The following is a 26,479-nucleotide window of genomic DNA, read 5'->3' as shown; positions in this document are numbered from 1 at the left end:
CATCTGCGAGATGGGCGCGGGCCGAACCGGCGTGTCCGAGGCGACGTGTGCGGCCGTTCGGAGCTACCAGAGCAGCTCTGTGCCGCGCCGTGCCGTGGAAAGGTGCGAAAACATGCACACAAGACACAGGCTTTTCGACAAAGTATCCATCTCTTGTAGCGACGAAAGGTAAATTTTTGTTTACAAATTTGCCGTTGTGCACTGCTACAAAACAATATGCCCTGACGTATTTCACAACATTTCTGTCACTTCATACTGTTTTGTTATTTCCAGAGACTCTTTGCAAGTCTTCCTTGGCGCACTCTTTTCAAACTGAGTTCCTTAATATCGTATCTTACGATAGTTTAAAATCAGTATGGAAGCATCTTTGTCACATGAGAAAGGTAGCATGAAAAAACGGCTGGCAGGGGTAGCGACAAGAAAGCAAGAAATGAAGACAGCCAGAGTTCCCAGGCGGTCGCCGATCCGAATATAAACGTTGTTGCTTATCTTCGGTGGTCGGACGGGAACAGGTTTTTTTTAATGTAGTTAGTTTTTGGAATTTAGCGCTCCTACAAAACAGTAGGCTCTGACGCATTTCAAGAGCACATCTGTCGATTCGCAGTGTTTCGTTATTTTCAACGAGTTCCTAGCACTCTTCCTCCGCGCATTCTTGTACAAACTGAGTTCATTACTGTAATTTCGCATCTTACGTTTAATACAGTAGTTTAAAATGCTTGTGGAAGCATCTTCGTCGCACCTGAGAGTTTGTATGAAAAGAGGGCTGGCAGGTGTAGTGACATAAAATTTAAAAGAAGAGAGGGAGCCAACAGCACCCGGTGTTCCCAGGCGGTCACCCATCCAAGTACTAACCGGGCCCGATGTTGCTTAACTTCGGTGATCGGACGAGAACCGGTGTATTCAACATGGTATGGCCGTTGGCATCCTTATACTGTAGCCGCACGGCACAAGAAGGCTTCGCCTCTCCTCCCAATACACGCAATCGCCATTTTCGGTGGCACATTTGACGCAAAGCACGTCCTTCCACCTCGAAGGCGACGCGCAGTGCGGCGCGCCGCCACGTGGGTCAGACGCACAACACAGCTGCTCGTTGCACCGCCTGTCATTCGTTTGGTTCGTGCGGCCTCCGACACTCGCGGGAGACGCACCTTGTTATTGTTGTCCGTCGCAGGGATTGCGCGCGGCCGGGCGGCGGGTGGACTGCGCGGGGTGTGGCAGTGTCCTGCTGGACCGAGAGAAGCGTTCTCACCTGCCTGACACGCGTCGCGCTTCTAGATATTTGCGTAATTCGCACGGTGCATAATCGGCTGTCACCTTCCGTCCCGACTTGTCCCGACTTTGCTCGACTGCCGCTCGCTGCCGCTCGGGTCGCGGTCCATATGACAGCACAAGCACGAGGAACATCTGCGAGATGGGCGCGGGCCGAACCGGCGTGTCCGAGGCGACGTGTGCGGCCGTTCGGAGCTACCAGAGCAGCTCTGTGCCGCGCCGTGCCGTGGAAAGGTGCGAAAACATGCACACAAGACACAGGCTTTTCGACAAAGTATCCATCTCTTGTAGCGACGAAAGGTAAATTTTTGTTTACAAATTTGCCGTTGTGCACTGCTACAAAACAATATGCCCTGACGTATTTCACAACATTTCTGTCACTTCATACTGTTTTGTTATTTCCAGAGACTCTTTGCAAGTCTTCCTTGGCGCACTCTTTTCAAACTGAGTTCCTTAATATCGTATCTTACGATAGTTTAAAATCAGTATGGAAGCATCTTTGTCGCATGAGAAAGGTAGCATGAAAAAACGGCTGGCAGGGGTAGCGACAAGAAAGCAAGAAATGAAGACAGCCAGAGTTCCCAGGCGGTCGCCGATCCGAATATAAACGTTGTTGCTTATCTTCGGTGGTCGGACGGGAACAGGTTTTTTTTAATGTAGTTAGTTTTTGGAATTTAGCGCTCCTACAAAACAGTAGGCTCTGACGCATTTCAAGAGCACATCTGTCGATTCGCAGTGTTTCGTTATTTTCAACGAGTTCCTAGCACTCTTCCTCCGCGCATTCTTGTACAAACTGAGTTCATTACTGTAATTTCGCATCTTACGTTTAATACAGTAGTTTAAAATGCTTGTGGAAGCATCTTCGTCGCACCTGAGAGTTTGTATGAAAAGAGGGCTGGCAGGTGTAGTGACATAAAATTTAAAAGAAGAGAGGGAGCCAACAGCACCCGGTGTTCCCAGGCGGTCACCCATCCAAGTACTAACCGAGCCCGATGTTGCTTAACTTCGGTGATCGGACGAGAACCGGTGTATTCAACATGGTATGGCCGTTGGCGTCCTTATACTGTAGCCGCACGGCACAAGAAGGCTTCGCCTCTCCTCCCAATACACGCAATCGCCATTTTCGGTGGCACATTTGACGCAAAGCACGTCCTTCCACCTCGAAGGCGACGCGCAGTGCGGCGCGCCGCCACGTGGGTCAGACGCACAACACAGCTGCTCGTTGCACCGCCTGTCATTCGTTTGGTTCGTGCGGCCTCCGACACTCGCGGGAGACGCACCTTGTTATTGTTGTCCGTCGCAGGGATTGCGCGCGGCCGGGCGGCGGGTGGACTGCGCGGGGTGTGGCAGTGTCCTGCTGGACCGAGAGAAGCGTTCTCACCTGCCTGACACGCGTCGCGCTTCTAGATATTTGCGTAATTCGCACGGTGCATAATCGGCTGTCACCTTCCGTCCCGACTTGTCCCGACTTTGCTCGACTGCCGCTCGCTGCCGCTCGGGTCGCGGTCCATATGACAGCACAAGCACGAGGAACATCTGCGAGATGGGCGCGGGCCGAACCGGCGTGTCCGAGGCGACGTGTGCGGCCGTTCGGAGCTACCAGAGCAGCTCTGTGCCGCGCCGTGCCGTGGAAAGGTGCGAAAACATGCACACAAGACACAGGCTTTTCGACAAAGTATCCATCTCTTGTAGCGACGAAAGGTAAATTTTTGTTTACAAATTTGCCGTTGTGCACTGCTACAAAACAATATGCCCTGACGTATTTCACAACATTTCTGTCACTTCATACTGTTTTGTTATTTCCAGAGACTCTTTGCAAGTCTTCCTTGGCGCACTCTTTTCAAACTGAGTTCCTTAATATCGTATCTTACGATAGTTTAAAATCAGTATGGAAGCATCTTTGTCACATGAGAAAGGTAGCATGAAAAAACGGCTGGCAGGGGTAGCGACAAGAAAGCAAGAAATGAAGACAGCCAGAGTTCCCAGGCGGTCGCCGATCCGAATATAAACGTTGTTGCTTATCTTCGGTGGTCGGACGGGAACAGGTTTTTTTTAATGTAGTTAGTTTTTGGAATTTAGCGCTCCTACAAAACAGTAGGCTCTGACGCATTTCAAGAGCACATCTGTCGATTCGCAGTGTTTCGTTATTTTCAACGAGTTCCTAGCACTCTTCCTCCGCGCATTCTTGTACAAACTGAGTTCATTACTGTAATTTCGCATCTTACGTTTAATACAGTAGTTTAAAATGCTTGTGGAAGCATCTTCGTCGCACCTGAGAGTTTGTATGAAAAGAGGGCTGGCAGGTGTAGTGACATAAAATTTAAAAGAAGAGAGGGAGCCAACAGCACCCGGTGTTCCCAGGCGGTCACCCATCCAAGTACTAACCGGGCCCGATGTTGCTTAACTTCGGTGATCGGACGAGAACCGGTGTATTCAACATGGTATGGCCGTTGGCGTCCTTATACTGTAGCCGCACGGCACAAGAAGGCTTCGCCTCTCCTCCCAATACACGCAATCGCCATTTTCGGTGGCACATTTGACGCAAAGCACGTCCTTCCACCTCGAAGGCGACGCGCAGTGCGGCGCGCCGCCACGTGGGTCAGACGCACAACACAGCTGCTCGTTGCACCGCCTGTCATTCGTTTGGTTCGTGCGGCCTCCGACACTCGCGGGAGACGCACCTTGTTATTGTTGTCCGTCGCAGGGATTGCGCGCGGCCGGGCGGCGGGTGGACTGCGCGGGGTGTGGCAGTGTCCTGCTGGACCGAGAGAAGCGTTCTCACCTGCCTGACACGCGTCGCGCTTCTAGATATTTGCGTAATTCGCACGGTGCATAATCGGCTGTCACCTTCCGTCCCGACTTGTCCCGACTTTGCTCGACTGCCGCTCGCTGCCGCTCGGGTCGCGGTCCATATGACAGCACAAGCACGAGGAACATCTGCGAGATGGGCGCGGGCCGAACCGGCGTGTCCGAGGCGACGTGTGCGGCCGTTCGGAGCTACCAGAGCAGCTCTGTGCCGCGCCGTGCCGTGGAAAGGTGCGAAAACATGCACACAAGACACAGGCTTTTCGACAAAGTATCCATCTCTTGTAGCGACGAAAGGTAAATTTTTGTTTACAAATTTGCCGTTGTGCACTGCTACAAAACAATATGCCCTGACGTATTTCACAACATTTCTGTCACTTCATACTGTTTTGTTATTTCCAGAGACTCTTTGCAAGTCTTCCTTGGCGCACTCTTTTCAAACTGAGTTCCTTAATATCGTATCTTACGATAGTTTAAAATCAGTATGGAAGCATCTTTGTCACATGAGAAAGGTAGCATGAAAAAACGGCTGGCAGGGGTAGCGACAAGAAAGCAAGAAATGAAGACAGCCAGAGTTCCCAGGCGGTCGCCGATCCGAATATAAACGTTGTTGCTTATCTTCGGTGGTCGGACGGGAACAGGTTTTTTTTAATGTAGTTAGTTTTTGGAATTTAGCGCTCCTACAAAACAGTAGGCTCTGACGCATTTCAAGAGCACATCTGTCGATTCGCAGTGTTTCGTTATTTTCAACGAGTTCCTAGCACTCTTCCTCCGCGCATTCTTGTACAAACTGAGTTCATTACTGTAATTTCGCATCTTACGTTTAATACAGTAGTTTAAAATGCTTGTGGAAGCATCTTCGTCGCACCTGAGAGTTTGTATGAAAAGAGGGCTGGCAGGTGTAGTGACATAAAATTTAAAAGAACAGAGGGAGCCAACAGCACCCGGTGTTCCCAGGCGGTCACCCATCCAAGTACTAACCGGGCCCGATGTTGCTTAACTTCGGTGATCGGACGAGAACCGGTGTATTCAACATGGTATGGCCGTTGGCATCCTTATACTGTAGCCGCACGGCACAAGAAGGCTTCGCCTCTCCTCCCAATACACGCAATCGCCATTTTCGGTGGCACATTTGACGCAAAGCACGTCCTTCCACCTCGAAGGCGACGCGCAGTGCGGCGCGCCGCCACGTGGGTCAGACGCACAACACAGCTGCTCGTTGCACCGCCTGTCATTCGTTTGGTTCGTGCGGCCTCCGACACTCGCGGGAGACGCACCTTGTTATTGTTGTCCGTCGCAGGGATTGCGCGCGGCCGGGCGGCGGGTGGACTGCGCGGGGTGTGGCAGTGTCCTGCTGGACCGAGAGAAGCGTTCTCACCTGCCTGACACGCGTCGCGCTTCTAGATATTTGCGTAATTCGCACGGTGCATAATCGGCTGTCACCTTCCGTCCCGACTTGTCCCGACTTTGCTCGACTGCCGCTCGCTGCCGCTCGGGTCGCGGTCCATATGACAGCACAAGCACGAGGAACATCTGCGAGATGGGCGCGGGCCGAACCGGCGTGTCCGAGGCGACGTGTGCGGCCGTTCGGAGCTACCAGAGCAGCTCTGTGCCGCGCCGTGCCGTGGAAAGGTGCGAAAACATGCACACAAGACACAGGCTTTTCGACAAAGTATCCATCTCTTGTAGCGACGAAAGGTAAATTTTTGTTTACAAATTTGCCGTTGTGCACTGCTACAAAACAATATGCCCTGACGTATTTCACAACATTTCTGTCACTTCATACTGTTTTGTTATTTCCAGAGACTCTTTGCAAGTCTTCCTTGGCGCACTCTTTTCAAACTGAGTTCCTTAATATCGTATCTTACGATAGTTTAAAATCAGTATGGAAGCATCTTTGTCGCATGAGAAAGGTAGCATGAAAAAACGGCTGGCAGGGGTAGCGACAAGAAAGCAAGAAATGAAGACAGCCAGAGTTCCCAGGCGGTCGCCGATCCGAATATAAACGTTGTTGCTTATCTTCGGTGGTCGGACGGGAACAGGTTTTTTTTAATGTAGTTAGTTTTTGGAATTTAGCGCTCCTACAAAACAGTAGGCTCTGACGCATTTCAAGAGCACATCTGTCGATTCGCAGTGTTTCGTTATTTTCAACAAGTTCCTAGCACTCTTCCTCCGCGCATTCTTGTACAAACTGAGTTCATTACTGTAATTTCGCATCTTACGTTTAATACAGTAGTTTAAAATGCTTGTGGAAGCATCTTCGTCGCACCTGAGAGTTTGTATGAAAAGAGGGCTGGCAGGTGTAGTGACATAAAATTTAAAAGAAGAGAGGGAGCCAACAGCACCCGGTGTTCCCAGGCGGTCACCCATCCAAGTACTAACCGGGCCCGATGTTGCTTAACTTCGGTGATCGGACGAGAACCGGTGTATTCAACATGGTATGGCCGTTGGCGTCCTTATACTGTAGCCGCACGGCACAAGAAGGCTTCGCCTCTCCTCCCAATACACGCAATCGCCATTTTCGGTGGCACATTTGACGCAAAGCACGTCCTTCCACCTCGAAGGCGACGCGCAGTGCGGCGCGCCGCCACGTGGGTCAGACGCACAACACAGCTGCTCGTTGCACCGCCTGTCATTCGTTTGGTTCGTGCGGCCTCCGACACTCGCGGGAGACGCACCTTGTTATTGTTGTCCGTCGCAGGGATTGCGCGCGGCCGGGCGGCGGGTGGACTGCGCGGGGTGTGGCAGTGTCCTGCTGGACCGAGAGAAGCGTTCTCACCTGCCTGACACGCGTCGCGCTTCTAGATATTTGCGTAATTCGCACGGTGCATAATCGGCTGTCACCTTCCGTCCCGACTTGTCCCGACTTTGCTCGACTGCCGCTCGCTGCCGCTCGGGTCGCGGTCCATATGACAGCACAAGCACGAGGAACATCTGCGAGATGGGCGCGGGCCGAACCGGCGTGTCCGAGGCGACGTGTGCGGCCGTTCGGAGCTACCAGAGCAGCTCTGTGCCGCGCCGTGCCGTGGAAAGGTGCGAAAACATGCACACAAGACACAGGCTTTTCGACAAAGTATCCATCTCTTGTAGCGACGAAAGGTAAATTTTTGTTTACAAATTTGCCGTTGTGCACTGCTACAAAACAATATGCCCTGACGTATTTCACAACATTTCTGTCACTTCATACTGTTTTGTTATTTCCAGAGACTCTTTGCAAGTCTTCCTTGGCGCACTCTTTTCAAACTGAGTTCCTTAATATCGTATCTTACGATAGTTTAAAATCAGTATGGAAGCATCTTTGTCACATGAGAAAGGTAGCATGAAAAAACGGCTGGCAGGGGTAGCGACAAGAAAGCAAGAAATGAAGACAGCCAGAGTTCCCAGGCGGTCGCCGATCCGAATATAAACGTTGTTGCTTATCTTCGGTGGTCGGACGGGAACAGGTTTTTTTTAATGTAGTTAGTTTTTGGAATTTAGCGCTCCTACAAAACAGTAGGCTCTGACGCATTTCAAGAGCACATCTGTCGATTCGCAGTGTTTCGTTATTTTCAACGAGTTCCTAGCACTCTTCCTCCGCGCATTCTTGTACAAACTGAGTTCATTACTGTAATTTCGCATCTTACGTTTAATACAGTAGTTTAAAATGCTTGTGGAAGCATCTTCGTCGCACCTGAGAGTTTGTATGAAAAGAGGGCTGGCAGGTGTAGTGACATAAAATTTAAAAGAAGAGAGGGAGCCAACAGCACCCGGTGTTCCCAGGCGGTCACCCATCCAAGTACTAACCGGGCCCGATGTTGCTTAACTTCGGTGATCGGACGAGAACCGGTGTATTCAACATGGTATGGCCGTTGGCGTCCTTATACTGTAGCCGCACGGCACAAGAAGGCTTCGCCTCTCCTCCCAATACACGCAATCGCCATTTTCGGTGGCACATTTGACGCAAAGCACGTCCTTCCACCTCGAAGGCGACGCGCAGTGCGGCGCGCCGCCACGTGGGTCAGACGCACAACACAGCTGCTCGTTGCACCGCCTGTCATTCGTTTGGTTCGTGCGGCCTCCGACACTCGCGGGAGACGCACCTTGTTATTGTTGTCCGTCGCAGGGATTGCGCGCGGCCGGGCGGCGGGTGGACTGCGCGGGGTGTGGCAGTGTCCTGCTGGACCGAGAGAAGCGTTCTCACCTGCCTGACACGCGTCGCGCTTCTAGATATTTGCGTAATTCGCACGGTGCATAATCGGCTGTCACCTTCCGTCCCGACTTGTCCCGACTTTGCTCGACTGCCGCTCGCTGCCGCTCGGGTCGCGGTCCATATGACAGCACAAGCACGAGGAACATCTGCGAGATGGGCGCGGGCCGAACCGGCGTGTCCGAGGCGACGTGTGCGGCCGTTCGGAGCTACCAGAGCAGCTCTGTGCCGCGCCGTGCCGTGGAAAGGTGCGAAAACATGCACACAAGACACAGGCTTTTCGACAAAGTATCCATCTCTTGTAGCGACGAAAGGTAAATTTTTGTTTACAAATTTGCCGTTGTGCACTGCTACAAAACAATATGCCCTGACGTATTTCACAACATTTCTGTCACTTCATACTGTTTTGTTATTTCCAGAGACTCTTTGCAAGTCTTCCTTGGCGCACTCTTTTCAAACTGAGTTCCTTAATATCGTATCTTACGATAGTTTAAAATCAGTATGGAAGCATCTTTGTCACATGAGAAAGGTAGCATGAAAAAACGGCTGGCAGGGGTAGCGACAAGAAAGCAAGAAATGAAGACAGCCAGAGTTCCCAGGCGGTCGCCGATCCGAATATAAACGTTGTTGCTTATCTTCGGTGGTCGGACGGGAACAGGTTTTTTTTAATGTAGTTAGTTTTTGGAATTTAGCGCTCCTACAAAACAGTAGGCTCTGACGCATTTCAAGAGCACATCTGTCGATTCGCAGTGTTTCGTTATTTTCAACGAGTTCCTAGCACTCTTCCTCCGCGCATTCTTGTACAAACTGAGTTCATTACTGTAATTTCGCATCTTACGTTTAATACAGTAGTTTAAAATGCTTGTGGAAGCATCTTCGTCGCACCTGAGAGTTTGTATGAAAAGAGGGCTGGCAGGTGTAGTGACATAAAATTTAAAAGAACAGAGGGAGCCAACAGCACCCGGTGTTCCCAGGCGGTCACCCATCCAAGTACTAACCGGGCCCGATGTTGCTTAACTTCGGTGATCGGACGAGAACCGGTGTATTCAACATGGTATGGCCGTTGGCGTCCTTATACTGTAGCCGCACGGCACAAGAAGGCTTCGCCTCTCCTCCCAATACACGCAATCGCCATTTTCGGTGGCACATTTGACGCAAAGCACGTCCTTCCACCTCGAAGGCGACGCGCAGTGCGGCGCGCCGCCACGTGGGTCAGACGCACAACACAGCTGCTCGTTGCACCGCCTGTCATTCGTTTGGTTCGTGCGGCCTCCGACACTCGCGGGAGACGCACCTTGTTATTGTTGTCCGTCGCAGGGATTGCGCGCGGCCGGGCGGCGGGTGGACTGCGCGGGGTGTGGCAGTGTCCTGCTGGACCGAGAGAAGCGTTCTCACCTGCCTGACACGCGTCGCGCTTCTAGATATTTGCGTAATTCGCACGGTGCATAATCGGCTGTCACCTTCCGTCCCGACTTGTCCCGACTTTGCTCGACTGCCGCTCGCTGCCGCTCGGGTCGCGGTCCATATGACAGCACAAGCACGAGGAACATCTGCGAGATGGGCGCGGGCCGAACCGGCGTGTCCGAGGCGACGTGTGCGGCCGTTCGGAGCTACCAGAGCAGCTCTGTGCCGCGCCGTGCCGTGGAAAGGTGCGAAAACATGCACACAAGACACAGGCTTTTCGACAAAGTATCCATCTCTTGTAGCGACGAAAGGTAAATTTTTGTTTACAAATTTGCCGTTGTGCACTGCTACAAAACAATATGCCCTGACGTATTTCACAACATTTCTGTCACTTCATACTGTTTTGTTATTTCCAGAGACTCTTTGCAAGTCTTCCTTGGCGCACTCTTTTCAAACTGAGTTCCTTAATATCGTATCTTACGATAGTTTAAAATCAGTATGGAAGCATCTTTGTCACATGAGAAAGGTAGCATGAAAAAACGGCTGGCAGGGGTAGCGACAAGAAAGCAAGAAATGAAGACAGCCAGAGTTCCCAGGCGGTCGCCGATCCGAATATAAACGTTGTTGCTTATCTTCGGTGGTCGGACGGGAACAGGTTTTTTTTAATGTAGTTAGTTTTTGGAATTTAGCGCTCCTACAAAACAGTAGGCTCTGACGCATTTCAAGAGCACATCTGTCGATTCGCAGTGTTTCGTTATTTTCAACGAGTTCCTAGCACTCTTCCTCCGCGCATTCTTGTACAAACTGAGTTCATTACTGTAATTTCGCATCTTACGTTTAATACAGTAGTTTAAAATGCTTGTGGAAGCATCTTCGTCGCACCTGAGAGTTTGTATGAAAAGAGGGCTGGCAGGTGTAGTGACATAAAATTTAAAAGAAGAGAGGGAGCCAACAGCACCCGGTGTTCCCAGGCGGTCACCCATCCAAGTACTAACCGGGCCCGATGTTGCTTAACTTCGGTGATCGGACGAGAACCGGTGTATTCAACATGGTATGGCCGTTGGCGTCCTTATACTGTAGCCGCACGGCACAAGAAGGCTTCGCCTCTCCTCCCAATACACGCAATCGCCATTTTCGGTGGCACATTTGACGCAAAGCACGTCCTTCCACCTCGAAGGCGACGCGCAGTGCGGCGCGCCGCCACGTGGGTCAGACGCACAACACAGCTGCTCGTTGCACCGCCTGTCATTCGTTTGGTTCGTGCGGCCTCCGACACTCGCGGGAGACGCACCTTGTTATTGTTGTCCGTCGCAGGGATTGCGCGCGGCCGGGCGGCGGGTGGACTGCGCGGGGTGTGGCAGTGTCCTGCTGGACCGAGAGAAGCGTTCTCACCTGCCTGACACGCGTCGCGCTTCTAGATATTTGCGTAATTCGCACGGTGCATAATCGGCTGTCACCTTCCGTCCCGACTTGTCCCGACTTTGCTCGACTGCCGCTCGCTGCCGCTCGGGTCGCGGTCCATATGACAGCACAAGCACGAGGAACATCTGCGAGATGGGCGCGGGCCGAACCGGCGTGTCCGAGGCGACGTGTGCGGCCGTTCGGAGCTACCAGAGCAGCTCTGTGCCGCGCCGTGCCGTGGAAAGGTGCGAAAACATGCACACAAGACACAGGCTTTTCGACAAAGTATCCATCTCTTGTAGCGACGAAAGGTAAATTTTTGTTTACAAATTTGCCGTTGTGCACTGCTACAAAACAATATGCCCTGACGTATTTCACAACATTTCTGTCACTTCATACTGTTTTGTTATTTCCAGAGACTCTTTGCAAGTCTTCCTTGGCGCACTCTTTTCAAACTGAGTTCCTTAATATCGTATCTTACGATAGTTTAAAATCAGTATGGAAGCATCTTTGTCACATGAGAAAGGTAGCATGAAAAAACGGCTGGCAGGGGTAGCGACAAGAAAGCAAGAAATGAAGACAGCCAGAGTTCCCAGGCGGTCGCCGATCCGAATATAAACGTTGTTGCTTATCTTCGGTGGTCGGACGGGAACAGGTTTTTTTTAATGTAGTTAGTTTTTGGAATTTAGCGCTCCTACAAAACAGTAGGCTCTGACGCATTTCAAGAGCACATCTGTCGATTCGCAGTGTTTCGTTATTTTCAACGAGTTCCTAGCACTCTTCCTCCGCGCATTCTTGTACAAACTGAGTTCATTACTGTAATTTCGCATCTTACGTTTAATACAGTAGTTTAAAATGCTTGTGGAAGCATCTTCGTCGCACCTGAGAGTTTGTATGAAAAGAGGGCTGGCAGGTGTAGTGACATAAAATTTAAAAGAAGAGAGGGAGCCAACAGCACCCGGTGTTCCCAGGCGGTCACCCATCCAAGTACTAACCGGGCCCGATGTTGCTTAACTTCGGTGATCGGACGAGAACCGGTGTATTCAACATGGTATGGCCGTTGGCGTCCTTATACTGTAGCCGCACGGCACAAGAAGGCTTCGCCTCTCCTCCCAATACACGCAATCGCCATTTTCGGTGGCACATTTGACGCAAAGCACGTCCTTCCACCTCGAAGGCGACGCGCAGTGCGGCGCGCCGCCACGTGGGTCAGACGCACAACACAGCTGCTCGTTGCACCGCCTGTCATTCGTTTGGTTCGTGCGGCCTCCGACACTCGCGGGAGACGCACCTTGTTATTGTTGTCCGTCGCAGGGATTGCGCGCGGCCGGGCGGCGGGTGGACTGCGCGGGGTGTGGCAGTGTCCTGCTGGACCGAGAGAAGCGTTCTCACCTGCCTGACACGCGTCGCGCTTCTAGATATTTGCGTAATTCGCACGGTGCATAATCGGCTGTCACCTTCCGTCCCGACTTGTCCCGACTTTGCTCGACTGCCGCTCGCTGCCGCTCGGGTCGCGGTCCATATGACAGCACAAGCACGAGGAACATCTGCGAGATGGGCGCGGGCCGAACCGGCGTGTCCGAGGCGACGTGTGCGGCCGTTCGGAGCTACCAGAGCAGCTCTGTGCCGCGCCGTGCCGTGGAAAGGTGCGAAAACATGCACACAAGACACAGGCTTTTCGACAAAGTATCCATCTCTTGTAGCGACGAAAGGTAAATTTTTGTTTACAAATTTGCCGTTGTGCACTGCTACAAAACAATATGCCCTGACGTATTTCACAACATTTCTGTCACTTCATACTGTTTTGTTATTTCCAGAGACTCTTTGCAAGTCTTCCTTGGCGCACTCTTTTCAAACTGAGTTCCTTAATATCGTATCTTACGATAGTTTAAAATCAGTATGGAAGCATCTTTGTCACATGAGAAAGGTAGCATGAAAAAACGGCTGGCAGGGGTAGCGACAAGAAAGCAAGAAATGAAGACAGCCAGAGTTCCCAGGCGGTCGCCGATCCGAATATAAACGTTGTTGCTTATCTTCGGTGGTCGGACGGGAACAGGTTTTTTTTAATGTAGTTAGTTTTTGGAATTTAGCGCTCCTACAAAACAGTAGGCTCTGACGCATTTCAAGAGCACATCTGTCGATTCGCAGTGTTTCGTTATTTTCAACGAGTTCCTAGCACTCTTCCTCCGCGCATTCTTGTACAAACTGAGTTCATTACTGTAATTTCGCATCTTACGTTTAATACAGTAGTTTAAAATGCTTGTGGAAGCATCTTCGTCGCACCTGAGAGTTTGTATGAAAAGAGGGCTGGCAGGTGTAGTGACATAAAATTTAAAAGAAGAGAGGGAGCCAACAGCACCCGGTGTTCCCAGGCGGTCACCCATCCAAGTACTAACCGGGCCCGATGTTGCTTAACTTCGGTGATCGGACGAGAACCGGTGTATTCAACATGGTATGGCCGTTGGCGTCCTTATACTGTAGCCGCACGGCACAAGAAGGCTTCGCCTCTCCTCCCAATACACGCAATCGCCATTTTCGGTGGCACATTTGACGCAAAGCACGTCCTTCCACCTCGAAGGCGACGCGCAGTGCGGCGCGCCGCCACGTGGGTCAGACGCACAACACAGCTGCTCGTTGCACCGCCTGTCATTCGTTTGGTTCGTGCGGCCTCCGACACTCGCGGGAGACGCACCTTGTTATTGTTGTCCGTCGCAGGGATTGCGCGCGGCCGGGCGGCGGGTGGACTGCGCGGGGTGTGGCAGTGTCCTGCTGGACCGAGAGAAGCGTTCTCACCTGCCTGACACGCGTCGCGCTTCTAGATATTTGCGTAATTCGCACGGTGCATAATCGGCTGTCACCTTCCGTCCCGACTTGTCCCGACTTTGCTCGACTGCCGCTCGCTGCCGCTCGGGTCGCGGTCCATATGACAGCACAAGCACGAGGAACATCTGCGAGATGGGCGCGGGCCGAACCGGCGTGTCCGAGGCGACGTGTGCGGCCGTTCGGAGCTACCAGAGCAGCTCTGTGCCGCGCCGTGCCGTGGAAAGGTGCGAAAACATGCACACAAGACACAGGCTTTTCGACAAAGTATCCATCTCTTGTAGCGACGAAAGGTAAATTTTTGTTTACAAATTTGCCGTTGTGCACTGCTACAAAACAATATGCCCTGACGTATTTCACAACATTTCTGTCACTTCATACTGTTTTGTTATTTCCAGAGACTCTTTGCAAGTCTTCCTTGGCGCACTCTTTTCAAACTGAGTTCCTTAATATCGTATCTTACGATAGTTTAAAATCAGTATGGAAGCATCTTTGTCACATGAGAAAGGTAGCATGAAAAAACGGCTGGCAGGGGTAGCGACAAGAAAGCAAGAAATGAAGACAGCCAGAGTTCCCAGGCGGTCGCCGATCCGAATATAAACGTTGTTGCTTATCTTCGGTGGTCGGACGGGAACAGGTTTTTTTTAATGTAGTTAGTTTTTGGAATTTAGCGCTCCTACAAAACAGTAGGCTCTGACGCATTTCAAGAGCACATCTGTCGATTCGCAGTGTTTCGTTATTTTCAACGAGTTCCTAGCACTCTTCCTCCGCGCATTCTTGTACAAACTGAGTTCATTACTGTAATTTCGCATCTTACGTTTAATACAGTAGTTTAAAATGCTTGTGGAAGCATCTTCGTCGCACCTGAGAGTTTGTATGAAAAGAGGGCTGGCAGGTGTAGTGACATAAAATTTAAAAGAAGAGAGGGAGCCAACAGCACCCGGTGTTCCCAGGCGGTCACCCATCCAAGTACTAACCGGGCCCGATGTTGCTTAACTTCGGTGATCGGACGAGAACCGGTGTATTCAACATGGTATGGCCGTTGGCGTCCTTATACTGTAGCCGCACGGCACAAGAAGGCTTCGCCTCTCCTCCCAATACACGCAATCGCCATTTTCGGTGGCACATTTGACGCAAAGCACGTCCTTCCACCTCGAAGGCGACGCGCAGTGCGGCGCGCCGCCACGTGGGTCAGACGCACAACACAGCTGCTCGTTGCACCGCCTGTCATTCGTTTGGTTCGTGCGGCCTCCGACACTCGCGGGAGACGCACCTTGTTATTGTTGTCCGTCGCAGGGATTGCGCGCGGCCGGGCGGCGGGTGGACTGCGCGGGGTGTGGCAGTGTCCTGCTGGACCGAGAGAAGCGTTCTCACCTGCCTGACACGCGTCGCGCTTCTAGATATTTGCGTAATTCGCACGGTGCATAATCGGCTGTCACCTTCCGTCCCGACTTGTCCCGACTTTGCTCGACTGCCGCTCGCTGCCGCTCGGGTCGCGGTCCATATGACAGCACAAGCACGAGGAACATCTGCGAGATGGGCGCGGGCCGAACCGGCGTGTCCGAGGCGACGTGTGCGGCCGTTCGGAGCTACCAGAGCAGCTCTGTGCCGCGCCGTGCCGTGGAAAGGTGCGAAAACATGCACACAAGACACAGGCTTTTCGACAAAGTATCCATCTCTTGTAGCGACGAAAGGTAAATTTTTGTTTACAAATTTGCCGTTGTGCACTGCTACAAAACAATATGCCCTGACGTATTTCACAACATTTCTGTCACTTCATACTGTTTTGTTATTTCCAGAGACTCTTTGCAAGTCTTCCTTGGCGCACTCTTTTCAAACTGAGTTCCTTAATATCGTATCTTACGATAGTTTAAAATCAGTATGGAAGCATCTTTGTCACATGAGAAAGGTAGCATGAAAAAACGGCTGGCAGGGGTAGCGACAAGAAAGCAAGAAATGAAGACAGCCAGAGTTCCCAGGCGGTCGCCGATCCGAATATAAACGTTGTTGCTTATCTTCGGTGGTCGGACGGGAACAGGTTTTTTTTAATGTAGTTAGTTTTTGGAATTTAGCGCTCCTACAAAACAGTAGGCTCTGACGCATTTCAAGAGCACATCTGTCGATTCGCAGTGTTTCGTTATTTTCAACGAGTTCCTAGCACTCTTCCTCCGCGCATTCTTGTACAAACTGAGTTCATTACTGTAATTTCGCATCTTACGTTTAATACAGTAGTTTAAAATGCTTGTGGAAGCATCTTCGTCGCACCTGAGAGTTTGTATGAAAAGAGGGCTGGCAGGTGTAGTGACATAAAATTTAAAAGAAGAGAGGGAGCCAACAGCACCCGGTGTTCCCAGGCGGTCACCCATCCAAGTACTAACCGGGCCCGATGTTGCTTAACTTCGGTGATCGGACGAGAACCGGTGTATTCAACATGGTATGGCCGTTGGCGTCCTTATACTGTAGCCGCACGGCACAAGAAGGCTTCGCCTCTCCTCCCAATACACGCAATCGCCATTTTCGGTGGCACATTTGACGCAAAGCACGTCCTTCCACCTCGAAGGCGACGCGCAGTGCGGCGCGCCGCCACGTGGGTCAGACGCACAACACAGCTGCTCGTTGCACCGCCTGTCATTCGTTTGGTTCGTGCGGCCTCCGACACTCGCGGGAGACGCACCTTGTTATTGTTGTCCGTCGCAGGGATTGCGCGCGGCCGGGCGGCGGGTGGACTGCGCGGGGTGTGGCAGTGTCCTGCTGGACCGAGAGAAGCGTTCTCACCTGCCTGACACGCGTCGCGCTTCTAGATATTTGCGTAATTCGCACGGTGCATAATCGGCTGTCACCTTCCGTCCCGACTTGTCCCGACTTTGCTCGACTGCCGCTCGCTGCCGCTCGGGTCGCGGTCCATATGACAGCACAAGCACGAGGAACATCTGCGAGATGGGCGCGGGCCGAACCGGCGTGTCCGAGGCGACGTGTGCGGCCGTTCGGAGCTACCAGAGCAGCTCTGTGCCGCGCCGTGCCGTGGAAAGGTGCGAAAACATGCACACAAGACACAGGCTTTTCGACAAAGTATCCATCTCTTGTAGCGACGAAAGGTAAATTTTTGTTTACAAATTTGCCGTTGTGCACTGCTACAAAACAATATGCCCTGACGTATTTCACAACATTTCTGTCACTTCATACTGTTTTGTTATTTCCAGAGACTCTTTGCAAGTCTTCCTTGGCGCACTCTTTTCAAACTGAGTTCCTTAATATCGTATCTTACGATAGTTTAAAATCAGTATGGAAGCATCTTTGTCACATGAGAAAGGTAGCATGAAAAAACGGCTGGCAGGGGTAGCGACAAGAAAGCAAGAAATGAAGACAGCCAGAGTTCCCAGGCGGTCGCCGATCCGAATATAAACGTTGTTGCTTATCTTCGGTGGTCGGACGGGAACAGGTTTTTTTTAATGTAGTTAGTTTTTGGAATTTAGCGCTCCTACAAAACAGTAGGCTCTGACGCATTTCAAGAGCACATCTGTCGATTCGCAGTGTTTCGTTATTTTCAACGAGTTCCTAGCACTCTTCCTCCGCGCATTCTTGTACAAACTGAGTTCATTACTGTAATTTCGCATCTTACGTTTAATACAGTAGTTTAAAATGCTTGTGGAAGCATCTTCGTCGCACCTGAGAGTTTGTATGAAAAGAGGGCTGGCAGGTGTAGTGACATAAAATTTAAAAGAAGAGAGGGAGCCAACAGCACCCGGTGTTCCCAGGCGGTCACCCATCCAAGTACTAACCGGGCCCGATGTTGCTTAACTTCGGTGATCGGACGAGAACCGGTGTATTCAACATGGTATGGCCGTTGGCGTCCTTATACTGTAGCCGCACGGCACAAGAAGGCTTCGCCTCTCCTCCCAATACACGCAATCGCCATTTTCGGTGGCACATTTGACGCAAAGCACGTCCTTCCACCTCGAAGGCGACGCGCAGTGCGGCGCGCCGCCACGTGGGTCAGACGCACAACACAGCTGCTCGTTGCACCGCCTGTCATTCGTTTGGTTCGTGCGGCCTCCGACACTCGCGGGAGACGCACCTTGTTATTGTTGTCCGTCGCAGGGATTGCGCGCGGCCGGGCGGCGGGTGGACTGCGCGGGGTGTGGCAGTGTCCTGCTGGACCGAGAGAAGCGTTCTCACCTGCCTGACACGCGTCGCGCTTCTAGATATTTGCGTAATTCGCACGGTGCATAATCGGCTGTCACCTTCCGTCCCGACTTGTCCCGACTTTGCTCGACTGCCGCTCGCTGCCGCTCGGGTCGCGGTCCATATGACAGCACAAGCACGAGGAACATCTGCGAGATGGGCGCGGGCCGAACCGGCGTGTCCGAGGCGACGTGTGCGGCCGTTCGGAGCTACCAGAGCAGCTCTGTGCCGCGCCGTGCCGTGGAAAGGTGCGAAAACATGCACACAAGACACAGGCTTTTCGACAAAGTATCCATCTCTTGTAGCGACGAAAGGTAAATTTTTGTTTACAAATTTGCCGTTGTGCACTGCTACAAAACAATATGCCCTGACGTATTTCACAACATTTCTGTCACTTCATACTGTTTTGTTATTTCCAGAGACTCTTTGCAAGTCTTCCTTGGCGCACTCTTTTCAAACTGAGTTCCTTAATATCGTATCTTACGATAGTTTAAAATCAGTATGGAAGCATCTTTGTCACATGAGAAAGGTAGCATGAAAAAACGGCTGGCAGGGGTAGCGACAAGAAAGCAAGAAATGAAGACAGCCAGAGTTCCCAGGCGGTCGCCGATCCGAATATAAACGTTGTTGCTTATCTTCGGTGGTCGGACGGGAACAGGTTTTTTTTAATGTAGTTAGTTTTTGGAATTTAGCGCTCCTACAAAACAGTAGGCTCTGACGCATTTCAAGAGCACATCTGTCGATTCGCAGTGTTTCGTTATTTTCAACGAGTTCCTAGCACTCTTCCTCCGCGCATTCTTGTACAAACTGAGTTCATTACTGTAATTTCGCATCTTACGTTTAATACAGTAGTTTAAAATGCTTGTGGAAGCATCTTCGTCGCACCTGAGAGTTTGTATGAAAAGAGGGCTGGCAGGTGTAGTGACATAAAATTTAAAAGAAGAGAGGGAGCCAACAGCACCCGGTGTTCCCAGGCGGTCACCCATCCAAATACTAACCGGGCCCGATGTTGCTTAACTTCGGTGATCGGACGAGAACCGGTGTATTCAACATGGTATGGCCGTTGGCGTCCTTATACTGTAGCCGCACGGCACAAGAAGGCTTCGCCTCTCCTCCCAATACACGCAATCGCCATTTTCGGTGGCACATTTGACGCAAAGCACGTCCTTCCACCTCGAAGGCGACGCGCAGTGCGGCGCGCCGCCACGTGGGTCAGACGCACAACACAGCTGCTCGTTGCACCGCCTGTCATTCGTTTGGTTCGTGCGGCCTCCGACACTCGCGGGAGACGCACCTTGTTATTGTTGTCCGTCGCAGGGATTGCGCGCGGCCGGGCGGCGGGTGGACTGCGCGGGGTGTGGCAGTGTCCTGCTGGACCGAGAGAAGCGTTCTCACCTGCCTGACACGCGTCGCGCTTCTAGATATTTGCGTAATTCGCACGGTGCATAATCGGCTGTCACCTTCCGTCCCGACTTGTCCCGACTTTGCTCGACTGCCGCTCGCTGCCGCTCGGGTCGCGGTCCATATGACAGCACAAGCACGAGGAACATCTGCGAGATGGGCGCGGGCCGAACCGGCGTGTCCGAGGCGACGTGTGCGGCCGTTCGGAGCTACCAGAGCAGCTCTGTGCCGCGCCGTGCCGTGGAAAGGTGCGAAAACATGCACACAAGACACAGGCTTTTCGACAAAGTATCCATCTCTTGTAGCGACGAAAGGTAAATTTTTGTTTACAAATTTGCCGTTGTGCACTGCTACAAAACAATATGCCCTGACGTATTTCACAACATTTCTGTCACTTCATACTGTTTTGTTATTTCCAGAGACTCTTTGCAAGTCTTCCTTGGCGCACTCTTTTCAAACTGAGTTCCTTAATATCGTATCTTACGATAGTTTAAAATCAGTATGGAAGCATCTTTGTCACATGAGAAAGGTAGCATGAAAAAACGGCTGGCAGGGGTAGCGACAAGAAAGCAAGAAATGAAGACAGCCAGAGTTCCCAGGCGGTCGCCGATCCGAATATAAACGTTGTTGCTTATCTTCGGTGGTCGGACGGGAACAGGTTTTTTTTAATGTAGTTAGTTTTTGGAATTTAGCGCTCCTACAAAACAGTAGGCTCTGACGCATTTCAAGAGCACATCTGTCGATTCGCAGTGTTTCGTTATTTTCAACGAGTTCCTAGCACTCTTCCTCCGCGCATTCTTGTACAAACTGAGTTCATTACTGTAATTTCGCATCTTACGTTTAATACAGTAGTTTAAAATGCTTGTGGAAGCATCTTCGTCGCACCTGAGAGTTTGTATGAAAAGAGGGCTGGCAGGTGTAGTGACATAAAATTTAAAAGAAGAGAGGGAGCCAACAGCACCCGGTGTTCCCAGGCGGTCACCCATCCAAGTACTAACCGGGCCCGATGTTGCTTAACTTCGGTGATCGGACGAGAACCGGTGTATTCAACATGGTATGGCCGTTGGCGTCCTTATACTGTAGCCGCACGGCACAAGAAGGCTTCGCCTCTCCTCCCAATACACGCAATCGCCATTTTCGGTGGCACATTTGACGCAAAGCACGTCCTTCCACCTCGAAGGCGACGCGCAGTGCGGCGCGCCGCCACGTGGGTCAGACGCACAACACAGCTGCTCGTTGCACCGCCTGTCATTCGTTTGGTTCGTGCGGCCTCCGACACTCGCGGGAGACGCACCTTGTTATTGTTGTCCGTCGCAGGGATTGCGCGCGGCCGGGCGGCGGGTGGACTGCGCGGGGTGTGGCAGTGTCCTGCTGGACCGAGAGAAGCGTTCTCACCTGCCTGACACGCGTCGCGCTTCTAGATATTTGCGTAATTCGCACGGTGCATAATCGGCTGTCACCTTCCGTCCCGACTTGTCCCGACTTTGCTCGACTGCCGCTCGCTGCCGCTCGGGTCGCGGTCCATATGACAGCACAAGCACGAGGAACATCTGCGAGATGGGCGCGGGCCGAACCGGCGTGTCCGAGGCGACGTGTGCGGCCGTTCGGAGCTACCAGAGCAGCTCTGTGCCGCGCCGTGCCGTGGAAAGGTGCGAAAACATGCACACAAGACACAGGCTTTTCGACAAAGTATCCATCTCTTGTAGCGACGAAAGGTAAATTTTTGTTTACAAATTTGCCGTTGTGCACTGCTACAAAACAATATGCCCTGACGTATTTCACAACATTTCTGTCACTTCATACTGTTTTGTTATTTCCAGAGACTCTTTGCAAGTCTTCCTTGGCGCACTCTTTTCAAACTGAGTTCCTTAATATCGTATCTTACGATAGTTTAAAATCAGTATGGAAGCATCTTTGTCACATGAGAAAGGTAGCATGAAAAAACGGCTGGCAGGGGTAGCGACAAGAAAGCAAGAAATGAAGACAGCCAGAGTTCCCAGGCGGTCGCCGATCCGAATATAAACGTTGTTGCTTATCTTCGGTGGTCGGACGGGAACAGGTTTTTTTTAATGTAGTTAGTTTTTGGAATTTAGCGCTCCTACAAAACAGTAGGCTCTGACGCATTTCAAGAGCACATCTGTCGATTCGCAGTGTTTCGTTATTTTCAACGAGTTCCTAGCACTCTTCCTCCGCGCATTCTTGTACAAACTGAGTTCATTACTGTAATTTCGCATCTTACGTTTAATACAGTAGTTTAAAATGCTTGTGGAAGCATCTTCGTCGCACCTGAGAGTTTGTATGAAAAGAGGGCTGGCAGGTGTAGTGACATAAAATTTAAAAGAAGAGAGGGAGCCAACAGCACCCGGTGTTCCCAGGCGGTCACCCATCCAAGTACTAACCGGGCCCGATGTTGCTTAACTTCGGTGATCGGACGAGAACCGGTGTATTCAACATGGTATGGCCGTTGGCGTCCTTATACTGTAGCCGCACGGCACAAGAAGGCTTCGCCTCTCCTCCCAATACACGCAATCGCCATTTTCGGTGGCACATTTGACGCAAAGCACGTCCTTCCACCTCGAAGGCGACGCGCAGTGCGGCGCGCCGCCACGTGGGTCAGACGCACAACACAGCTGCTCGTTGCACCGCCTGTCATTCGTTTGGTTCGTGCGGCCTCCGACACTCGCGGGAGACGCACCTTGTTATTGTTGTCCGTCGCAGGGATTGCGCGCGGCCGGGCGGCGGGTGGACTGCGCGGGGTGTGGCAGTGTCCTGCTGGACCGAGAGAAGCGTTCTCACCTGCCTGACACGCGTCGCGCTTCTAGATATTTGCGTAATTCGCACGGTGCATAATCGGCTGTCACCTTCCGTCCCGACTTGTCCCGACTTTGCTCGACTGCCGCTCGCTGCCGCTCGGGTCGCGGTCCATATGACAGCACAAGCACGAGGAACATCTGCGAGATGGGCGCGGGCCGAACCGGCGTGTCCGAGGCGACGTGTGCGGCCGTTCGGAGCTACCAGAGCAGCTCTGTGCCGCGCCGTGCCGTGGAAAGGTGCGAAAACATGCACACAAGACACAGGCTTTTCGACAAAGTATCCATCTCTTGTAGCGACGAAAGGTAAATTTTTGTTTACAAATTTGCCGTTGTGCACTGCTACAAAACAATATGCCCTGACGTATTTCACAACATTTCTGTCACTTCATACTGTTTTGTTATTTCCAGAGACTCTTTGCAAGTCTTCCTTGGCGCACTCTTTTCAAACTGAGTTCCTTAATATCGTATCTTACGATAGTTTAAAATCAGTATGGAAGCATCTTTGTCACATGAGAAAGGTAGCATGAAAAAACGGCTGGCAGGGGTAGCGACAAGAAAGCAAGAAATGAAGACAGCCAGAGTTCCCAGGCGGTCGCCGATCCGAATATAAACGTTGTTGCTTATCTTCGGTGGTCGGACGGGAACAGGTTTTTTTTAATGTAGTTAGTTTTTGGAATTTAGCGCTCCTACAAAACAGTAGGCTCTGACGCATTTCAAGAGCACATCTGTCGATTCGCAGTGTTTCGTTATTTTCAACGAGTTCCTAGCACTCTTCCTCCGCGCATTCTTGTACAAACTGAGTTCATTACTGTAATTTCGCATCTTACGTTTAATACAGTAGTTTAAAATGCTTGTGGAAGCATCTTCGTCGCACCTGAGAGTTTGTATGAAAAGAGGGCTGGCAGGTGTAGTGACATAAAATTTAAAAGAAGAGAGGGAGCCAACAGCACCCGGTGTTCCCAGGCGGTCACCCATCCAAGTACTAACCGGGCCCGATGTTGCTTAACTTCGGTGATCGGACGAGAACCGGTGTATTCAACATGGTATGGCCGTTGGCGTCCTTATTTTGTAGCCGCACGGCACAAGAAGGCTTCGCCTCTCCTCCCAATACACGCAATCGCCATTTTCGGTGGCACATTTGACGCAAAGCACGTCCTTCCACCTCGAAGGCGACGCGCAGTGCGGCGCGCCGCCACGTGGGTCAGACGCACAACACAGCTGCTCGTTGCACCGCCTGTCATTCGTTTGGTTCGTGCGGCCTCCGACACTCGCGGGAGACGCACCTTGTTATTGTTGTCCGTCGCAGGGATTGCGCGCGGCCGGGCGGCGGGTGGACTGCGCGGGGTGTGGCAGTGTCCTGCTGGACCGAGAGAAGCGTTCTCACCTGCCTGACACGCGTCGCGCTTCTAGATATTTGCGTAATTCGCACGGTGCATAATCGGCTGTCACCTTCCGTCCCGACTTGTCCCGACTTTGCTCGACTGCCGCTCGCTGCCGCTCGGGTCGCGGTCCATATGACAGCACAAGCACGAGGAACATCTGCGAGATGGGCGCGGGCCGAACCGGCGTGTCCGAGGCGACGTGTGCGGCCGTTCGGAGCTACCAGAGCAGCTCTGTGCCGCGCCGTGCCGTGGAAAGGTGCGAAAACATGCACACAAGACACAGGCTTTTCGACAAAGTATCCATCTCTTGTAGCGACGAAAGGTAAATTTTTGTTTACAAATTTGCCGTTGTGCACTGCTACAAAACAATATGCCCTGACGTATTTCACAACATTTCTGTCACTTCATACTGTTTTGTTATTTCCAGAGACTCTTTGCAAGTCTTCCTTGGCGCACTCTTTTCAAACTGAGTTCCTTAATATCGTATCTTACGATAGTTTAAAAACAGTATGGAAGCATCTTTGTCACATGAGAAAGGTAGCATGAAAAAACGGCTGGCAGGGGTAGCGACAAGAAAGCAAGAAATGAAGACAGCCAGAGTTCCCAGGCGGTCGCCGATCCGAATATAAACGTTGTTGCTTATCTTCGGTGGTCGGACGGGAACAGGTTTTTTTTTAATGTAGTTAGTTTTTGGAATTTAGCGCTCCTACAAAACAGTAGGCTCTGACGCATTTCAAGAGCACATCTGTCGATTCGCAGTGTTTCGTTATTTTCAACGAGTTCCTAGCACTCTTCCTCCGCGCATTCTTGTACAAACTGAGTTCATTACTGTAATTTCGCATCTTACGTTTAATACAGTAGTTTAAAATGCTTGTGGAAGCATCTTCGTCGCACCTGAGAGTTTGTATGAAAAGAGGGCTGGCAGGTGTAGTGACATAAAATTTAAAAGAAGAGAGGGAGCCAACAGCACCCAGTGTTCCCAGGCGGTCACCCATCCAAGTACTAACCGGGCCCGATGTTGCTTAACTTCGGTGATCGGACGAGAACCGGTGTATTCAACATGGTATGGCCGTTGGCGTCCTTATACTGTAGCCGCACGGCACAAGAAGGCTTCGCCTCTCCTCCCAATACACGCAATCGCCATTTTCGGTGGCACATTTGACGCAAAGCACGTCCTTCCACCTCGAAGGCGACGCGCAGTGCGGCGCGCCGCCACGTGGGTCAGACGCACAACACAGCTGCTCGTTGCACCGCCTGTCATTCGTTTGGTTCGTGCGGCCTCCGACACTCGCGGGAGACGCACCTTGTTATTGTTGTCCGTCGCAGGGATTGCGCGCGGCCGGGCGGCGGGTGGACTGCGCGGGGTGTGGCAGTGTCCTGCTGGACCGAGAGAAGCGTTCTCACCTGCCTGACACGCGTCGCGCTTCTAGATATTTGCGTAATTCGCACGGTGCATAATCGGCTGTCACCTTCCGTCCCGACTTGTCCCGACTTTGCTCGACTGCCGCTCGCTGCCGCTCGGGTCGCGGTCCATATGACAGCACAAGCACGAGGAACATCTGCGAGATGGGCGCGGGCCGAACCGGCGTGTCCGAGGCGACGTGTGCGGCCGTTCGGAGCTACCAGAGCAGCTCTGTGCCGCGCCGTGCCGTGGAAAGGTGCGAAAACATGCACACAAGACACAGGCTTTTCGACAAAGTATCCATCTCTTGTAGCGACGAAAGGTAAATTTTTGTTTACAAATTTGCCGTTGTGCACTGCTACAAAACAATATGCCCTGACGTATTTCACAACATTTCTGTCACTTCATACTGTTTTGTTATTTCCAGAGACTCTTTGCAAGTCTTCCTTGGCGCACTCTTTTCAAACTGAGTTCCTTAATATCGTATCTTACGATAGTTTAAAATCAGTATGGAAGCATCTTTGTCACATGAGAAAGGTAGCATGAAAAAACGGCTGGCAGGGGTAGCGACAAGAAAGCAAGAAATGAAGACAGCCAGAGTTCCCAGGCGGTCGCCGATCCGAATATAAACGTTGTTGCTTATCTTCGGTGGTCGGACGGGAACAGGTTTTTTTTAATGTAGTTAGTTTTTGGAATTTAGCGCTCCTACAAAACAGTAGGCTCTGACGCATTTCAAGAGCACATCTGTCGATTCGCAGTGTTTCGTTATTTTCAACGAGTTCCTAGCACTCTTCCTCCGCGCATTCTTGTACAAACTGAGTTCATTACTGTAATTTCGCATCTTACGTTTAATACAGTAGTTTAAAATGCTTGTGGAAGCATCTTCGTCGCACCTGAGAGTTTGTATGAAAAGAGGGCTGGCAGGTGTAGTGACATAAAATTTAAAAGAAGAGAGGGAGCCAACAGCACCCGGTGTTCCCAGGCGGTCACCCATCCAAGTACTAACCGGGCCCGATGTTGCTTAACTTCGGTGATCGGACGAGAACCGGTGTATTCAACATGGTATGGCCGTTGGCGTCCTTATACTGTAGCCGCACGGCACAAGAAGGCTTCGCCTCTCCTCCCAATACACGCAATCGCCATTTTCGGTGGCACATTTGACGCAAAGCACGTCCTTCCACCTCGAAGGCGACGCGCAGTGCGGCGCGCCGCCACGTGGGTCAGACGCACAACACAGCTGCTCGTTGCACCGCCTGTCATTCGTTTGGTTCGTGCGGCCTCCGACACTCGCGGGAGACGCACCTTGTTATTGTTGTCCGTCGCAGGGATTGCGCGCGGCCGGGCGGCGGGTGGACTGCGCGGGGTGTGGCAGTGTCCTGCTGGACCGAGAGAAGCGTTCTCACCTGCCTGACAC

The 26,479-nt window shown here is 51.7% G+C and overlaps 19 non-coding genes across 19 annotated transcripts; all 19 read right to left on the bottom strand.

The window, feature by feature from the left end:
- Positions 1–803: 803 nt before the first annotated feature.
- LOC126328021 (5S ribosomal RNA) lies at positions 804–922 on the bottom strand. The gene has a single exon (XR_007561629.1). It is a non-coding gene; the product is annotated as a 5S ribosomal RNA (ribosomal RNA).
- A 1,282-nt stretch (positions 923–2,204) lies between these two features.
- LOC126328043 (5S ribosomal RNA) lies at positions 2,205–2,323 on the bottom strand. Its single transcript, XR_007561651.1, has one exon. It is a non-coding gene; the product is annotated as a 5S ribosomal RNA (ribosomal RNA).
- Positions 2,324–3,605: 1,282 nt separating this feature from the next.
- Positions 3,606–3,724, bottom strand: LOC126328020 (5S ribosomal RNA). The gene has a single exon (XR_007561628.1). It is a non-coding gene; the product is annotated as a 5S ribosomal RNA (ribosomal RNA).
- Positions 3,725–5,006: 1,282 nt separating this feature from the next.
- On the bottom strand, positions 5,007–5,125 carry LOC126328019 (5S ribosomal RNA). The gene has a single exon (XR_007561627.1). It is a non-coding gene; the product is annotated as a 5S ribosomal RNA (ribosomal RNA).
- A 1,282-nt stretch (positions 5,126–6,407) lies between these two features.
- LOC126328018 (5S ribosomal RNA) lies at positions 6,408–6,526 on the bottom strand. Its single transcript, XR_007561626.1, has one exon. It is a non-coding gene; the product is annotated as a 5S ribosomal RNA (ribosomal RNA).
- Positions 6,527–7,808: 1,282 nt separating this feature from the next.
- LOC126328017 (5S ribosomal RNA) lies at positions 7,809–7,927 on the bottom strand. The gene has a single exon (XR_007561625.1). It is a non-coding gene; the product is annotated as a 5S ribosomal RNA (ribosomal RNA).
- Positions 7,928–9,209: 1,282 nt separating this feature from the next.
- LOC126328015 (5S ribosomal RNA) lies at positions 9,210–9,328 on the bottom strand. Its single transcript, XR_007561623.1, has one exon. It is a non-coding gene; the product is annotated as a 5S ribosomal RNA (ribosomal RNA).
- A 1,282-nt stretch (positions 9,329–10,610) lies between these two features.
- LOC126328014 (5S ribosomal RNA) lies at positions 10,611–10,729 on the bottom strand. Its single transcript, XR_007561622.1, has one exon. It is a non-coding gene; the product is annotated as a 5S ribosomal RNA (ribosomal RNA).
- A 1,282-nt stretch (positions 10,730–12,011) lies between these two features.
- Positions 12,012–12,130, bottom strand: LOC126328013 (5S ribosomal RNA). Its single transcript, XR_007561621.1, has one exon. It is a non-coding gene; the product is annotated as a 5S ribosomal RNA (ribosomal RNA).
- A 1,282-nt stretch (positions 12,131–13,412) lies between these two features.
- LOC126328011 (5S ribosomal RNA) lies at positions 13,413–13,531 on the bottom strand. Its single transcript, XR_007561620.1, has one exon. It is a non-coding gene; the product is annotated as a 5S ribosomal RNA (ribosomal RNA).
- Positions 13,532–14,813: 1,282 nt separating this feature from the next.
- Positions 14,814–14,932, bottom strand: LOC126328010 (5S ribosomal RNA). Its single transcript, XR_007561619.1, has one exon. It is a non-coding gene; the product is annotated as a 5S ribosomal RNA (ribosomal RNA).
- A 1,282-nt stretch (positions 14,933–16,214) lies between these two features.
- On the bottom strand, positions 16,215–16,333 carry LOC126328009 (5S ribosomal RNA). Its single transcript, XR_007561618.1, has one exon. It is a non-coding gene; the product is annotated as a 5S ribosomal RNA (ribosomal RNA).
- A 1,282-nt stretch (positions 16,334–17,615) lies between these two features.
- LOC126328008 (5S ribosomal RNA) lies at positions 17,616–17,734 on the bottom strand. Its single transcript, XR_007561617.1, has one exon. It is a non-coding gene; the product is annotated as a 5S ribosomal RNA (ribosomal RNA).
- Positions 17,735–19,016: 1,282 nt separating this feature from the next.
- On the bottom strand, positions 19,017–19,135 carry LOC126327991 (5S ribosomal RNA). Its single transcript, XR_007561601.1, has one exon. It is a non-coding gene; the product is annotated as a 5S ribosomal RNA (ribosomal RNA).
- A 1,282-nt stretch (positions 19,136–20,417) lies between these two features.
- On the bottom strand, positions 20,418–20,536 carry LOC126328007 (5S ribosomal RNA). The gene has a single exon (XR_007561616.1). It is a non-coding gene; the product is annotated as a 5S ribosomal RNA (ribosomal RNA).
- A 1,282-nt stretch (positions 20,537–21,818) lies between these two features.
- Positions 21,819–21,937, bottom strand: LOC126328006 (5S ribosomal RNA). The gene has a single exon (XR_007561615.1). It is a non-coding gene; the product is annotated as a 5S ribosomal RNA (ribosomal RNA).
- Positions 21,938–23,219: 1,282 nt separating this feature from the next.
- LOC126328005 (5S ribosomal RNA) lies at positions 23,220–23,338 on the bottom strand. The gene has a single exon (XR_007561614.1). It is a non-coding gene; the product is annotated as a 5S ribosomal RNA (ribosomal RNA).
- A 1,283-nt stretch (positions 23,339–24,621) lies between these two features.
- Positions 24,622–24,740, bottom strand: LOC126327990 (5S ribosomal RNA). Its single transcript, XR_007561600.1, has one exon. It is a non-coding gene; the product is annotated as a 5S ribosomal RNA (ribosomal RNA).
- Positions 24,741–26,022: 1,282 nt separating this feature from the next.
- On the bottom strand, positions 26,023–26,141 carry LOC126328003 (5S ribosomal RNA). Its single transcript, XR_007561612.1, has one exon. It is a non-coding gene; the product is annotated as a 5S ribosomal RNA (ribosomal RNA).
- Between the last annotated feature and the right edge of the window lie 338 nt (positions 26,142–26,479).

The sequence above is a fragment of the Schistocerca gregaria genome, unplaced genomic scaffold (assembly GCF_023897955.1).
Source record: "Schistocerca gregaria isolate iqSchGreg1 unplaced genomic scaffold, iqSchGreg1.2 ptg001082l, whole genome shotgun sequence".
In the NCBI taxonomy this organism is placed as follows: domain Eukaryota; kingdom Metazoa; phylum Arthropoda; class Insecta; order Orthoptera; family Acrididae; genus Schistocerca; species Schistocerca gregaria.
The sequence above is the reverse complement of the archived record's forward strand: the minus strand, read 5'-3'. Positions and strand labels throughout refer to the sequence as shown.